Genomic DNA, 16183 nt, shown 5'->3' on the forward strand with positions numbered 1-16183 from the left:
CATATTTCAATAGCCCTTTTGTGATTCCCTGGGCTAAACCTCTTCTGACGTAGGTGACTAAGCAACATCAGAAAGGAGGTGAGCATCATCAGTGTAGAGGAAGTTCCCTGTTGACTTTTTGGCAAATTGTGCCCATATATTCAATTCATCATGTAGCCAAGATCATCTTCACAGAAGTATATTTTCAATGCAGAGAACCATTTTAAGCTTATTTTATCACTATCATTTTTCCCTCAGCACATATATCCGTAAGTGCCTACTTCACTTGTGATGTTACAAAACGAATATGAGGGTAGATTTTGCCCAGCAAGTCAAAGTGGTCATATTATCCCTACTCATTAGTGAGGTAAGCCATTGTTAATGCCTGCAGAATCTTTCCAAGCTCAATTAAGTTGTAGCACTGTAAAACAAATGTTTGCAATAGGGCAAACTTGTTCAGCTCACATCCGGCCAAAACCGACAGTGAGTAGTCGGCAGACTGCCCATATTTAATTACATTATCCTCTGCCTGCAGTGTACCACAGGCCTCTGGAGGAAATCCAGGACCATATATATTTTGTTTATATCTGCCTGTAATTTTTAATGGTTGATTGGAGCTTTGGAAAATCGTTGCTTTTAAAAAGCCTCAGCTTTGGAAATAGATGTGTTAAGACTCTTTGTCGTGGCTTTAAGGAGTTGTGCTATGGTAAAGCAGCTGTGGAAGAAGATGAGGAAGAGATTCCTGCTATTTACACCAACACAGCTGCAAATACATTTTGTTTTGTTTGTCATCAAGTCTTGTTTTTATGTGGCAATAGTGGATGCTGTTCAAAGTTTAGCTGATGTGCAAACAGGATTACATTAGAAGTATGTAGGTTTGAGGGAAAGGTGGATAACCTATGAATCCCAAAGGAGTGCTGGGCTGATAGGAGACAATTCAGATAATGGAACAGATACTGACCCCAGATATGTGTCTTTCTCAGTCTTGTTCTGCTCCTGAATCAGCACAAGAACTGTTGAAATTAACAGTTCTGATGAAGAATTTCCAGTGACTGCCATGTTCAGACCACACTTCTTCCCTTGTGATGAAAACCGTAGGATTTTGGAAGCTGGTTCCTGAGCTACACATACCCTGTAGAGAATGGGACCAGCAGCTGAGGGTGGTAACCTGCTTGGGCACTCCAGGCTAACTTTTCAGTGAGACAGGTATGTAATGAAGGGGGAAAGAGAAGAAAGAACTGCTGTTTTGAGTAGTAATTCAGTCATAGTGGTCTGGAGTCTGATTTCCAATGAGTATTTATTGCTCCCTCATGGCTGACTCAGCAGAGAGATTCAAGACTAGACTTGTATACATGTTGGAATCTGTTTTTGCTGAATATGGGACCTCCAAAAGCAAAGCTCTAGGTAGTCTCTGTCTAATGATACCACTGTAGCTTCACAGAATTCATGTGAATAGGTTGTTAAGCATCATGGAATAGGTTGCTTCTATGCTGGAGTTGCAGTATCATCCATTATTCTGAATATAAAGTTTTAAAAGCAAAATTTGGAAAAAATTCATGATTTTCACTTTCATGAAAGTTAGCCATTTTGAGGATAAATTTGTTTGTATGGCCTTAGTGGATGAATGTATGAAAATGTCTTCCATCTGCATATGTAAATTCAATAACAGAGTGGACATATTTACATGCAGAGTCACCAAAATTGCATGTGCTGATGTGCTGTTCTGTGGTCACCACTGTGATAAACAGAGACCCTTTTGTTCGACTAAACATGCAGATATGATATTTTGTCCACCATCTCTCTGCAGGAAATGCAAACTCCTTGAAAGATGCGTCCTTTCATGCACTTCTCAAAATAGGCTTGCTGTATTTCCATCCTCTCACAGGTTAAATTGCCAGAAGGAGTGAATGAACCAGGTAAAGTCAATGCCTAGCAGATCATGATATACTGGATGGCTAAAACTGTGCTAGAAGGACAAGAGTTCCTGAAAGAAATTTTGCATGAAAGGCTTCTAGGTCTACAGCTGGAATTTACTTCTGAGCAGCTCTTAAAAATGAGGGTCTATAATGATTTTGAAATAAACTTTCCAAAGTTGTACATCATTTTGTTTATGAGTAGCCTGAGGGAAAGAAGTTCAAGAATCCCTTTCTGGGTTTCTCAGATTACCTGAATTTCATCATACGTAATAAGAAAATTATTTTGTATTAAATATAAAAGGTGGTTTTCAACAGTTAGAACTTGCTATAATTTTATTATGCTATAGCTTTAAATTTTTATTGTGTGTATGTGAGTAAGATTCCCATTCTTGTTTTATTCTTAGACAAAGGAATTTGATGTTGTTGCTAATATCACCATGTGATGCTTGCCAGGACTAGAGCACAGTATGTTGGTGCAAAAGAAACATGTAAAAAAAATCTATTCTCTGCCTGCCAGTTTGGTTTTATCTGCCTTTGTTACAGGTAGTGTGGGTCATGCCACTGTACCTGGTACAGGGTGTCAACTTTGGCTGAATTCCATGTCAGCCTTCTGGGTCAGTTTCAGGAGGCTGACACTTGGTCCATGAACTCATCCACTGCACGAAGACAGATATTACTCCTTGAGGACTAGCAGTGTTCACTTGTCAGCAGTGACCATGTGCTACTGACTTCAAAGAGATCCTGAGATCAGTCAGTTTATTTAGAACTAAGCATAATACCATGTTCCAAAAACAGTTGCAGAAAATATTTACTTACTAAATTTTATTTATTTATTTATTTAAATTAATCCCACCCACTTGAACAAAAACAAATCCCCATAAGAGGTTGTTTGGACGTGTATGTCCTTGTAAAACTTGAGAAAGCTTCTGGAGTTTTTAAACTACAGCAATACTATATGCAGAGAGGCAAGTGGGTGCATGTGCTGGCAAATGGAAAGATGGTAGTAAAACAAAATAACCAAAGGTAAACTTGCCTCCTTGAAAAGGTGAAAAGTGAATATAAACTATACTGTGCAAATTAATCCTCCGTTTTATCATTTGTTCTTGCTTCTGAACAGAGCTTTTCCAGTTGTCTTCCAGCACATTTGTGCATTGTTTACGTTCTTACGCTGTTCATTTTCATCAACTCATAAAACTTTCCAGAATTCAAAATTAATATCTTAAAACTTTGCTTCAGAGGAAGCTGACTGAGTAGAAAGGATTTGGGATCTTGTTTCAGTTTTTCAAAGGTCAGCAGGCAGAGATATTTCTACAACTTTCAAGTAACTTTTGGAAATTCTCTTTTTCCCATAGGGATGTACATGTTTCTTAAGTGCAAAGATGCTCCAGATGACTTGGTATGAGCTAACAGGCAGCAGGACAGTGCAACCAATTCTGCCCCTGTAGGGAATGTTTTACCATAGTTATGACTACTGATACTGAGCTGACTCTTTAGATCTCTTGAGAGAAGAGTCTCTGGCTCACATGTATCACTGCTGAAGTATGTGGAGATGTGCACACGGTAAAGCAGATTTAGCTGAACTTACTAACAAGTCATGGGTGGAGCTTATTCACAGCAGCACATTTTGGTCTAGAAAGAGCTGGTATGCTCCAACAATGGCTCTGTGGTGACAATACATGTATCCAAATGGTGCTAGAGGAGGTGTGTTGCTCTGAAGGGGCTATAGATCTAGAAACCCCAGACAAATCTCCAAAGTTCTGAAATCTGCCTCAACAAGATTTCCAGGATCAAAAAAAGTGGTGTATGCAGCAGAGCCATATATTTTGTCCTAACTTCTTGGAACATGGTGCATCTGGACCTTCATTAATATGGTTGGGATTCAGGTTTGAATGCAGTGTGAGGCAAGTCTAGGGTGAAATATTTGGTACCTCTGCATGTCATTGCCTTATGCATACTGGTCTGGTATCAGCAGTACCCCTGTTTCTCAAGAAAAAAACCCTTTAATTTGGGAAACTGCATCCTGAGTCAGAGACATTTTTAACATTCTACCTGAAGCCCACTGCTGTTGCACTGTGAAATGGATTTTGTTCTTTCTCTTAGTGAGCTCTGTTTTCCCTCTTTTAATCTGTTATAGATGTGTGGCAAGGGTGTTTTTATGCCCAGTTCTCTGGCTGGGATGAATAAAACAAACAGAGGTCAAGTGACTAATTCAAACCCAAACAGTGCACCAGCCCTTCAGCTAGGCTTTTGGAATGAGCTTAATGATGTTTAACTCCTTGCTGTAGCTGCTGCTTTAAAGTGTTCCCAGTTCCCAGCAGATTGGCTACCAGGTCTACCAAGCTACTAAGGACAACAGGCCTGTTCCTTGCCATTTAAACCATCATAGTACAATTTGCCATAAACCCAAGGAAAAGTGTTTGCACCAGTGCAAGTATAAGCAAGGACAAGTATAGTGCACAATTCTGTGTGTGCCTATTCTCCAAATGATCCTGGTGTCAGTGTTCAGGGCTGTGCTGCCTGTGATTATCCATCAAAAAGACAGGGTCTGCCTTATATATGGTGACTGTATGACTGCTCCACGAAACTGAGGTGGTTAGCTGAGGAATATAGTGATACATCCAGAAATAAATAGATAGTGCCCAAAAAGCTGTTCTTTGCAACCACAGAGGCCTGTGAGAGAGGCAAGGAGGCAGAATAAAAGCTGTGAGGGTTAGAGTGCTAGACAGACAGCTAAAGCTGATGTTGTTTCAATCACAATTGGGAAAACAATAGTCTTGTATGCCACTTCACCTTCCTCCCTTCTGCAGGAGCCCAGGGCTTTCTTCCATGCCCTTCTTGAGGTTCACATCTCCCTCTTCTAGACAAGGCTATCTGGAATGGATAGGGATGAACAAAAACCTCTCCCCCTTGCAATGCTGCTTGTTCCTTTTGACACAGCAAGGGGGTATTCCCTGCCTGCTCCTCACAGTGAATTCAGCACTCTGAGGGGAATATTGAAAAACCAGGCTGTCTTCTCCCAGTTTGGCCAGTGGCCTGTGGAGACAATCTTTTACCAGAATTAGTAACTGTGGGGCCATGGAAGGGAAAATGCCCATAACAAGAGAGCCTTCTACATGACTCCCACCAGAGGGGTTGAGTATAAATGACACAGCCTTGTTCGTAGCAACTTGTCTGTTCTAGTTTTATGTGACTCAACAATAGAGTTTCCACTGTTTCCCTTGCAAGACTCAAAAGAAAGCAGGTCTTACAGACCAGATAACCCTTCCTTATTCATGTGGAATAATCCCACTAAGAAGTCATTCATGGGTAAAGCAAAGAGAAGCTGTCCCTAAAACAGCTTTCTGCATATATTTGAGCCAGTGGATTCCTGCATGTACACTGTTGTGCTTGTGGAGCAGAACACACAGACTAGGGGCAGCCTGGGTATGTGAATGTAACTTCTCAGGACAAGCAAAATACCATCACAAACAACTCTCCCCTTCCTCCCCCTGACCCTGCCCCCATCTTTCTGGGTTCTGTTTGAATGGAGAAGTAGAGAAACAGGTCATGGCAGGAGTTGTGCTTGCACAAACAAGGAACAGTATCCCCCACATATAACACAACAGCGTCTGGTAGGTGTTTCAGACAGGTTGAAACCTTGAAGCCCTGTGTTTTAGGTGGTAATTATCCATCTGAAGGAAACGAATTTAGCTTCTCTGTCACTTGCGCTTTTTCTCTTAGGGGTGCTGAGGTCTGTGACTCATGAACCCTCAACAAGAAGGAAATGTTACACACTTGAGTTTGTGAACTTTGCTGAGCTTGGACTCTCAGGCTGTGAATGCAGTGATAGTCCCAGACTCTGGGGAGAGGCCTGTGAAGAGCTGAAAGACAGGTGTCTTGTCAACCAGTTGACACAGCAGTTCCAACTTATCCTTTGGCAATCTGCACTTTGAATGAGTCAAGTGCAGTGGCCTTGATAACAGAAAGGCCTGCCTTTGGCACAGCTCCGTAGCTTTGAGCAAATACACTCTCATATACTCTGCAAAGGGATGCCAGGTAGATGATGTCAGAGATGAATCCAAAACCTGTTCCTGCTTGTATTGCAATCCTTCAGATAGATTGGGGTTGCAACGAGTGAGGCACGGTTTGGTAACTTGTCCGGTGGGACAGCTTCAGGGGCTGTGTGCAAGTCAGATGAGGAGTGACATGCAGAACAATGAGGAACCCTGCAAGCCTCATCAGCCAGTCTCCCTGAATAACAGCTTGAAAGGATTAAATCTTTGGCTGGTTGCACCTTACATTCAACCAGACCATGTGCCTAGAGACAGCACAGCATGATAGTGACAGCTCAAATTAGTGTGCTTTTGGTGAAGTTCTTAAAATCACCAGAGTTAAAAGGAGATCCTAGGGTCAGATGTGACAGTATCCAGGAGTCTGTAAAGTTTCATAGTTGATAAAGAGCAGAGGAGGTTACACTGGCTGTTTGTGAGAGAGCAAAATAACCTCGAGCCTTCTCTAGATGAAAGTTAACATTGATTTCCAGTAAATCAATTGTGTTATCAGTATGGGATTTGGATCAGGATTTCTTGGGCATTTTCAAAAGAAATAATACTGGAGCTTTTCTTTATGTCAAGGGTCTTGGTAAATAATTAACTCCTTTAGGACTTTTTCAGCTGGTCTCATACGCAATATTAGGCCAATACTTTCATGACTATGTTTTCTTGGAGTATATTAAGGTTAAAAAAGTGGCAAATAGTTTGCTTGGGAATAAGAAGATAGTGTCCCCATGCATTATGAGCAGGTAGCTTTTTTTTGTTGTTTTAAAAATGAACTGCTTGGACAATTTCTTGGCTGGCTGTTCCCTAATGCCAGTGGGAACCACAGGGCAGTGTTGATTATTTGACAGTCAGTCTTGCTGCAGTCAGCATGAACAGACAAAGCAAGGAAATATTCCAGCTTGCAGTGATGATGAAGCAGCACATCTGCAGCAACATCTGCAGCTGCAGATTGCTTGGAACACTTCTGTTAGGAGTCCTTACTGACTTGAAAACATGATAAGATCTAGCAAAATATTTCACTTCTGCATTCATATGGGTTTAACAAGGAGTATTTTAGGAGAATCACAGGAGTGACCCGTGACTTTCACAAACCTAACGTGGACAACTCAATATGTTAACTGGAAAAATTTGATTCCTGCAAGAGTAGGAAATGCTTCTCTGTCAGTCATGCAGTATTTTATTTGTTGTTATTGAATACTTTGATTGAAGCATTAAGGGTTTCATTTCTAGATAGAGGTGCATCAAGGCAGTAATACAGCTTCTCACAATTAACCAGAAGTGGTGTCTGTTTCTGTGAATTACTACTGAGCTGAACATGACTTGTCAAATAATTTTAAAGGTCTCTATGTATTAGCAAGTCTATTGCCATGAAAATCCCATGGAGAAAAGTTCATGAAGTTCAGCACTTCAGTCCTTTTTCTGTGGTAAGAGCTGAGATATCCAAAGAATGCCTGCCTGGGTTTTGGCACAGAGGCATACTGGATTGTTCCTATCAGTATCTGTGAAAATGATGCCAGCTGCAATGATGCAGCAGTCTAACAAGGATAGCACTAACCCCATCCATTTTATGTTTTCTCTTTATAACTTGGGTACTTGGTTCCTTAATAATTTCCAAAGTTGCTCAGAAACGTGCGACAGGCAAACACATGAATGCACAACCCCAGGCAGAAACATTGCCAAAGAATATCTGGAAAGCAGAATACTCACAACTCATTGCAAAATTATTGATGGAGCAGAAATTTCAGATTGTAGATGCCTGACTGTCCACCAAGCTAATAGAGTCAGTCCTAAGAAATATGGTCACATTGGTAAGTGTACATGGAAAAATATGATCCACTGAAAAAGTACCAGTGTGGCCACTGCGAGGGGGAGTCTGATGGCATTCTGTAGAGTGTCAACAAGTCTGCAGATAAAAGGGATCCAGCCAACATGTTATGCTAGGATTTTCAGAAGATCCTTGATGATGTTCCACAACAGAACATTTTAGTGATATAAAATTGCTGTGGGGTTAGAGGAAGGGTTCATTTTCAAACTGAAAGCTGATTAAAGGCGAGGAAGCTAAGAGCCACTTAGTGGTCACTTTTCACATGGAGAAAAGTGAGCAGTAACATCCTTTTGTGATTACTTCTGGGCCCATTTTGATTCTGAAGCATCATCAGTGACAAAACTGAGAGTGAAGAGTTAAATCTATAATTTTTGGATAAGCATTTTGAGTAAATCATATGCTACACCAATAGTGAAGGACATTCAATGAACATCATAAAACTGAATGAGCAAAAAGCTGGCAGATACATTTCACTTTAGATAAATAAGAGGAAATTCATTTAGGAAAATGTGACCTTAACCTGGTTACATTGTGTTGGACTCTGAACTGTTTGTTGTCGCTTCCATAAAGAAATTTTGCAGTCATTAGCTGAATGATTGCCTGAAATTCTTGGCTTAATGTACTGAAGCTGATAAAAAGCCAATGAAGTTGTGGGCATCAGAAGGAATGATACTGTGAACAAGACTGACATTTTGCTCCTGTGTAAAACTGATGTACCTACATCTTGAGTGTTGGGCACAGTTCCAGTCTCTGCACCTGAAGAATAAAATAGTGGAGCTGGAAAATGCCCAGAAGAGGATAGCTAAAATGATTGACACAAAAGAGCAATTGTCTTATAAGGAGAGATTAAAAATGTAGAGACTCTTCAGATTGAAAACAAAAAGGCTAAAGGGATATATGATTGAGACGTATATATGGGATATGAAGATTATGCATAAATGAAATTAAAAACTGCTAGCACATCCTGCAACACTAAAGCTAAGAAGCATTTTTGGAAACTAGTAGGAGATAATTTAAAAGACATAAAATAATCTTTGATAAGGCAGGTAATGAACTTATGGACTTCTTACTCAGGATATTTTGCAGGCACAACATCAGCAAGTTCAAAAAGTGATTAGACAGATTCACAGATAAGGAATATATAAAGAGATATTAAAAGGAATAGGCAAGGGAGTATATAACCTCTAGCACTAATACCACTGCAGTTCCTTAACAGGTAAGAGGGAAAGAGACCACAGAAAGTAGTCTCCCTAAATAGCATCACTTCATGTCCTGCAGTGTCCTTTCCAGTGATCTGCTTTTTGTATGCTTGAGTGGGTCTAATTTCATGACAGATTTTCCCTCAGCAATAACACTGTATGACAAATTTACAGCAGATGCTGATATGAAGTGTGTGTTGAGATTGGCACTAGTGCACTTATGACCACCACATGCTGCATGATACCAACTGACCTCTAACTTGGTATAATTGATGTAGCATGTTTCTTGTGGAGATTGCTTTGGGGCTTCTTTGCCAATGATGTGCTCAAATTCTTTGTCAGGTTTTGGGTGAGGGAGAAGAGATGTTCTGTATGGACCAGCAAAGGCAAGATACATTTCTATTTTCAGAAAGTACTTGCAGGAAAAAATGCTCTTTCTTAGGGAGTCTTGACTGCAAGAACATTCTTAATGTACAAATTACTGTTTGAACAGTAATTTGCAAAAACTTAACCTTGTAGCTTCCAAAAGTATCACTATCGCGACCCCTGTAGTGTCAGAGATAGAACAGAGTGGTATCAACTGTCCTAATCCTGAGGCTGATCCAAAAAAAGGTGTCTCCATTGCCAAATGACACCCCTCAGCTGGATATGACTTCCTTTATACAGCTTTTTGCATTAGCCTGTACAAGTTACTTCCATGGACATGGAGTAAAAGTCAATTTTTTTGCTGAATAAAATAAGAATTATTGTTGTCTTTGCATCAGCAGGCTTCTGTATTTTTCATGGTTCTTTTGCTTTCCAGAAATGATTCTCAATGTCTTGGAATGACAGTCTTGATAAATAAAGACTATCACAGATGTCATCCCCAGCCTCAGCAGAGACTTGGGTGTTTGCTCTTGGCAGATGATATTGGTGTGGCTGAGTTCCCAAAGCCCCAGTGGGTTTCTCAATGACAACTGTGATGACAAAATGCTAGTAGGGTTTTCCAAAATATAAATTTTCTTTCTATATATTTGCCTTCAGTTCAGTGCAAAAGGCCTTTTCCTGGGTGACTGTGAAGTAAATCATAGAATCACAGAATGTTTTGGGTTAGAAAGGACCCTAAAAATCACCTAGTTACAATCCCCATGTCTAGGGCAGGGGCACCTTTGACTAGATCAGGTAGCACTAAGGAAGGGGTTTCAAAAATCCTCCTCCACCTCATCATCTCCAGAGGAGATAATATCTCACTGAGCTGCCCAAGTTTCATTGCTCAGATATATGATGCAGTACGATAGGCAACCCAGCTAACAAGAACCACCATAGCTTTCTCATTCTGCTTGTGAAATTGAAATCTGTGGCCAATGACTAACAATGTAGTAGGCAGCACTTGTGCCTTCAGCAAGATTACAGTTGTGCTGTTTCTCTCCATGTGAGACAAAGTGAGAACTATGAGAAATATGATGGTAACAAATGTCTTAGTTCCAAGGAACTACAAAGGGAATAGCCTGTTTCTGATTTGGACTGTCTATATTGTTGGCTTCAAGGTGATGTAAAAGTCATGCAGAAGAATCTCATGATACCTCTGGAATTCCTCAGTCCATCCCAGAGCTGTCATCCCAAATTGCAGGAGAGCACATTTGTTTGTATCCCACAGTGGCAAAGCTGTTAGTGCAAAGACTCCCTGTCTGAAAGACTCCTTTCACCTCTCAGTGGCTCCAGAAGCCTTGCTGCTTGTTCCTATTCCTTAGCAGGACACATTCCTGATGAATAGAAATTTGACAGCTTATTTATGGGAAAGATTGCAGAGACTTGAAGCAGCAAGCAAATGTAACTTTTTCACTGACAGCACTACGAAGTGCAGCAGTGAATGAATGACTGTCCTGATTCCCCTGGCTGTTGCTGGATGAGGAAAGAAGAAAAGGAACAGAACATGATATGATTTTTTTTATCCTTTGGTATAAACAAGAAATAGAACATCTCAGATAGATGGGCATTAACACATAAAATTGAGGTGCTCTTACAATGATGCATATCTTACCTGAAGGGAATGTAGAAAGACTGTGAACCAAAGAATTGATTATTGCTGCTTTGAAACTAGGGCAATTCAAGTGTGAGCCTGCTTAAAATACCTGTTGGAAACCTATTTCAACCTAGAAACATTTAGAGATAATTTGTCACATTGATACTTAGCATCAAGAGCCAAAGCATAAGGAGAGCTATTTTAACCTCTTGCCTTCCAGAGGGAAGTGCAAAGGGGAGAAAGATCAGTGTTTCTGTGAACAAAAGAGGAACCCACCTTGGGCTTTTGTCATCTTCTTTCAGCTGCAAAACAATGATGAAGCAAAAGCAGGAAAACTCATTCATGTAAATGTGAGGTGGAGTGGTTTGGTTTCTGCCTAGTATGTGTTTCTCAGGAAAAAGTCACAGAAGTGACTTTACTTACTATCTAGACTGCCTAACTATCTCTCCATACTGATAAGTTGGTGCACAGAAAAACTGTGGGGGATGATGCTGACAGAGGAAATAGAAGCAAAAAAAGCACACACTTTATTTATGCAGAAAGAGTAGGCCCTCAAAGCTACAAAACAGGCTAATTGTTAAATTTGATGGGAAATTGTGGGAGAAAACACTTACTGAGGTAAATTGCCACTGGGAGAACAAATTTAGAAACTTCTTGACTTAAGTGCCTTGCAAATCTGGCTGCTGCTGAAATACAGCTTTGAAATCTAACATGAAGATACCCATTTACCTTGACCTGAATGAAGAATTCTCAGACAATCCCTAAAGCACCTGAAGGAAAGCCTTGAGGAGTGCAGAGTACATTAGTTTTAAGTAGTGTGGGTTTACAAAGGTCATCAGGTGCTCTTCTCCCAAATATCCACGAAGTTCTTTCTTCAGCTTTTGTCCCTGATCCATTTCCCAAATGGTTAAAGATAATTAGGCAGGGTAAAAGTTTCAGTCTCCCACAATCTTCCAAGACATTTTTAAAGGAGCACGTGGCAGGAAAACTCCTAGCAGCTCACTGTAATGATTTTTTTCCAATGTCTAATGGTGTTTGTTCATTCTAAGTGGTATTATTTTCATCTGCTTAAAGGACGTAATAAAATCCCTAAAAATTATTATGGCAGCATCCATCTTGATTAGTTCTTGGCAAGTAGGACTGCCTATTGTCACACAGACACCCTCACCTAATTGTGCCCTCACTATAAACAGTAAAATATTTGGTCATTAAAGCCACAAGAAATATCTCATATTACTCAAATAAGACGGTACTTTCCATTTTAGTTTACCCCAGGCAAATTAAACAGGCCCCCTTGAAACAGTGACAAGAAGAGTTATAGGAGCTTAGCACCAGACACCAATTACAATTTGAGAACTAAATGCCATAATTAACAAGACGTATACTTTAATCTAAAGTAACTCAAATATGTGGCTGGATAAAGAAAAAAGGTAAGGGTAAACTCTGTAATTATAATAAATCAGTGTACTGAGAAAGTGTGTACCCTTGAGGTATATTCTTTTATTCTGCAATTAACTTTCAAGTGTTTTGCTTAATAACACCCTCTTCCATGCACACATTAAAAAAACAACTTCCTTGAATTCTCATATTCCCCAGCCCTCTGAATAAGCATTCATTTCCACAGACACTTTTCCTCTTTCCTCCTGTCTGTGGGTGATAGGTGTGTGCCAGCAGTGCTGCATGGCAGTTTCTCCCCTAGCTGTGGATACCCTGTAATGGCCCAGGTTTGTCTTTGTGGGCAGGAGCAGAAGCAGCAGGAGCAGTATTCAGACATCCCGCTCAGTGCAGAGCTGGGGCAGTGCTGAGTGCTTTTGAAAATCCCATTGCAAACTTCTTTAGCATAAAGGAAGCTTTAAAAAACCCACGGTTTCTCACTAATATATAAGTAACATGAATTCGTATACTTTATTTTCGTTATTATCTGATAAATAAAATCATGCTCCTGATATTTTTCCTTTAGTGTATTTAAATGACAGCCAAATGCATCCTCCCAAGAGCCTTATTTATACAAACCTGTGCTCTTGCCATAATTCTGTCATCTGCAATAGAATTCTAGGATGAACCATCTAGAATTTCTCCATAGTCTTGCTAACAAATGTAGTTGAGAATTCCCTTGCTTTTTAAGACAGAACAGTAGCCTCTTCTAATTTATAAAACTGTGTGCCAGAACCAGACAAGTGAAGAGGAAAGAAGAAGTGACTGTTAAAAGTAAAGCTTTGTGAGTATAAAATGAATGTGTCAAGGTTAAAGTATTCCTCTAATCCCAGAGTGAGGAAGGAAAGCTGTAGCTAATAAAGTCCATCCATGCAGTTTTATCCACTTGCATGCACTTTACTAGAGGAAGAGGTGCAGTCTGGAGACCAATTACAAATCACTCATCTGATTATTTTAATCCCTTTATTTCCATATCTGATCAAAATAAAGATTTAGTTTTTTTCTGTGTCTAAGAAAACAAAAGGCATCCCAAATTTATTGTTTTCTGTTATTGACATGCAGCTTCATATTTTATTCTGAAGCTTTTCTGTTCCTCTAACTATGAGTTTCTCATGGCTCTGCATGGGTCTACATTTGAGTTTGTTCATTGTTTTTTGCTGGTTTGACATGGTTTGGGGAAAAATGGGACCATAAAGCTCAATTCCATTAGAAAGTCCTTACTTTAGATTGACCCTTGGCAATCCCCACTGGAACCAGAGCTGGAAATTGGAGGGACAATCATGCACAGCAGCAGACAGAGCTGATTCCTTAGTCTGGTTATGCAAATGTGTTTCTGTTTTCAAACTACTGTAGTCTTTTCTAAAACTTTGGCCATGAATTGTGGTGCAGCTGCACCCACAGTTTCAGCTACAGGCAATCAGAGACAGCATCAAGGACTTGTGGTATTTAGAGTAAGAGCAGAGGAGGTCACTGCTTTACCACCTTCAGCATATTTGGGAATGGTACAGGGAGGAGTACAGGGCAAGGCAAGGGGGGAATTCTCTCTTCCCACCTAAGGGCATTTTGGCTATTGCTGGTCATCAAGGAAGGCAGGGAATGGTTCAGAATCTTGACATATTTTGTTCAGCACCATGATGAAGAACTGAGAAAGTTAACAGAAAATCTGCAACTCAGGGAGTATGAGTGCAAAAGTCTGAGAAAGCCTCAGTGCGTGTGTCAGTGTTTGGACATGGACACTTGTTAAAGAAGGTCTTGGTTGTAAAAAGGTAGAGCTCTTAATTGAACCTCTCACTTATTAAGGATATGTAATATTATTCTCCATTTTAGAAATTTGTTTTCTTCATTTCATTAGTCGTTTGAGTGATTTCTTATAATCTGTTTTGTCCTACCCAAGTCTAATAGCCTATATTATCCCTAAGTAGAGCAGTGTGAGTGAACATGACAGTTACTTCTGGCATTCAGTGTGGTAGAACATGTATTTTATTCTCTTAATCATTACGCTCCAGATGCAAGAAGTGCCCCACATCAATGAAGTGAGCTTCAGCCTACGTCTGCTGTGCAGGTGCTAAGTCTGCAAGCTCTTTCTGCTCCTTATCACTCATTCCCTCCCTGTTGTTCTTTCACTCTGAGGCTGTGTTTCTAATGCTGCTCCCCAGCAATGAGAATAAAGTGGGTGCCTGCGAGACAACAAACCCTGAAGTCTGACTGTTGCAGTGCTGGTGATAAGATGTAAACTAAGATTGCATAACTCTTCCAGCAAAGTCTAGCTGTGAGTGAGATACTCTGAGCAAAGCTCATGGGGTTTGATTCTGTCCTCAGATAGGGAGAGCCCCAGTGATGCAGAGTATCTTATCAGATCAACCACCTGATTTTACAAGATTTGCAGAATGCTGTGCCCTTAAGCTAAGGCAGATGCTGAGCACTGGGTATGTGTTGCACTTTCATTCATTGATGGTGTAATTTCTTAATACCTTCTCTGTCACTTAGAAACTGTGCCTTGTATTAGAGGAATCCAGCTGTAGTATCACACCAGTCTCCACTGCTGACAGGGCTCTGTTGAGAATTCTCTATTGAGAATTATCTGAATGTTGTGAGTTGGTGAGAAAAAGCTAGGCAGGACCTGTTTGAATGCTGAAAAAGAAAAATGCAAAAAGATTTGCGTGCAGTGTCCAGGTGTCTGCCCTGGGCTGATCTCCTTAGCACAACTTGCTTTATATGGCCAGAGAATAAATTATTATTTATTTATTATTTATTTTATTAATAAATTATTATTTAACTGATGTGCTTATGGAGCTAATGAGTAGCAGTGAATGTTACTTAAAGCTCCTATGCCATGGTTTGCTCAAATGTCTGGAGAATCCTCCTCTGGAGATGCTTGCCTTTCTTTTTGCCATTTCTCTCTGCAGTACCTTATTGACCCAAAGGAACCATGAGCCTGATCCACTGGCAGAATTGGGTTTGCAGGAACTGTCAGCTCTACTGAGTTTGATCTATTTGTATGTATATCTTAGTTAGCTTCTGACAATATTTTCAGTTTTTACTGTCCCTTGCATTTTCATACTACTGTGACAAGTATGAGCCATTCTTGATTTGGCATGACTAGGCTAAAATATCATTATCAAAATGTGTCAGTGACCTACTGGTCACTCCTTGTGTGCTTATATTTCTAATGTGTCTTTTGTGTTTAGAGAATTAAGTAAATTTTGTAGGAGAACAAGAAAATTTTTGTTGCTGGTTACTTTTGAATTTGTAGCCTGTCTTGTTACTTGTGGGAATAAATCTGGTTTGGTAGTGGGTGAAAATTTCAAAACCATGTGGAGAATCTATTCCTTTTTGAACACACTTGTCTAAATCTCTGCTAGGGGCTTGATGTTCTCAATCCACATCTTGAAGCACTTGCACAAGGTGGCAGTGCTGAAGCTCCTGGCCACTCCTTTCATTTTACAAAATCTCTTAACAGAAGTTTCTTAGAACCCAAACTGGTTTTGAAAGTGGGGTGAGGACCCAAAATCATTTAGATGTCTTTTCTCCCTGTCTAGTAAACAGGCAACAGATTCTGAAAAATCCAGATCAGCCTGTACCTGTGGCAATAATTCTCCACAAATCTTTTCTGTATGCTGTTTTCTTGCTATTTCTGCACTTGCTCCCAAGCATCTGTGTTGCCTTTCTGTGTTGAATCATGTCAAGATGCTTTCCTAGCCAATTAGATCTTGCAGAACATCTTGTGAAAGGGCATTTGCAGGCTCATGTAATTTTCTTCTGCATTGCAGAGGTTGGGTTTCTAGAGAGGT

Source organism: Poecile atricapillus, chromosome 4 (assembly GCF_030490865.1).
Source record: "Poecile atricapillus isolate bPoeAtr1 chromosome 4, bPoeAtr1.hap1, whole genome shotgun sequence".
Taxonomy (NCBI): domain Eukaryota; kingdom Metazoa; phylum Chordata; class Aves; order Passeriformes; family Paridae; genus Poecile; species Poecile atricapillus.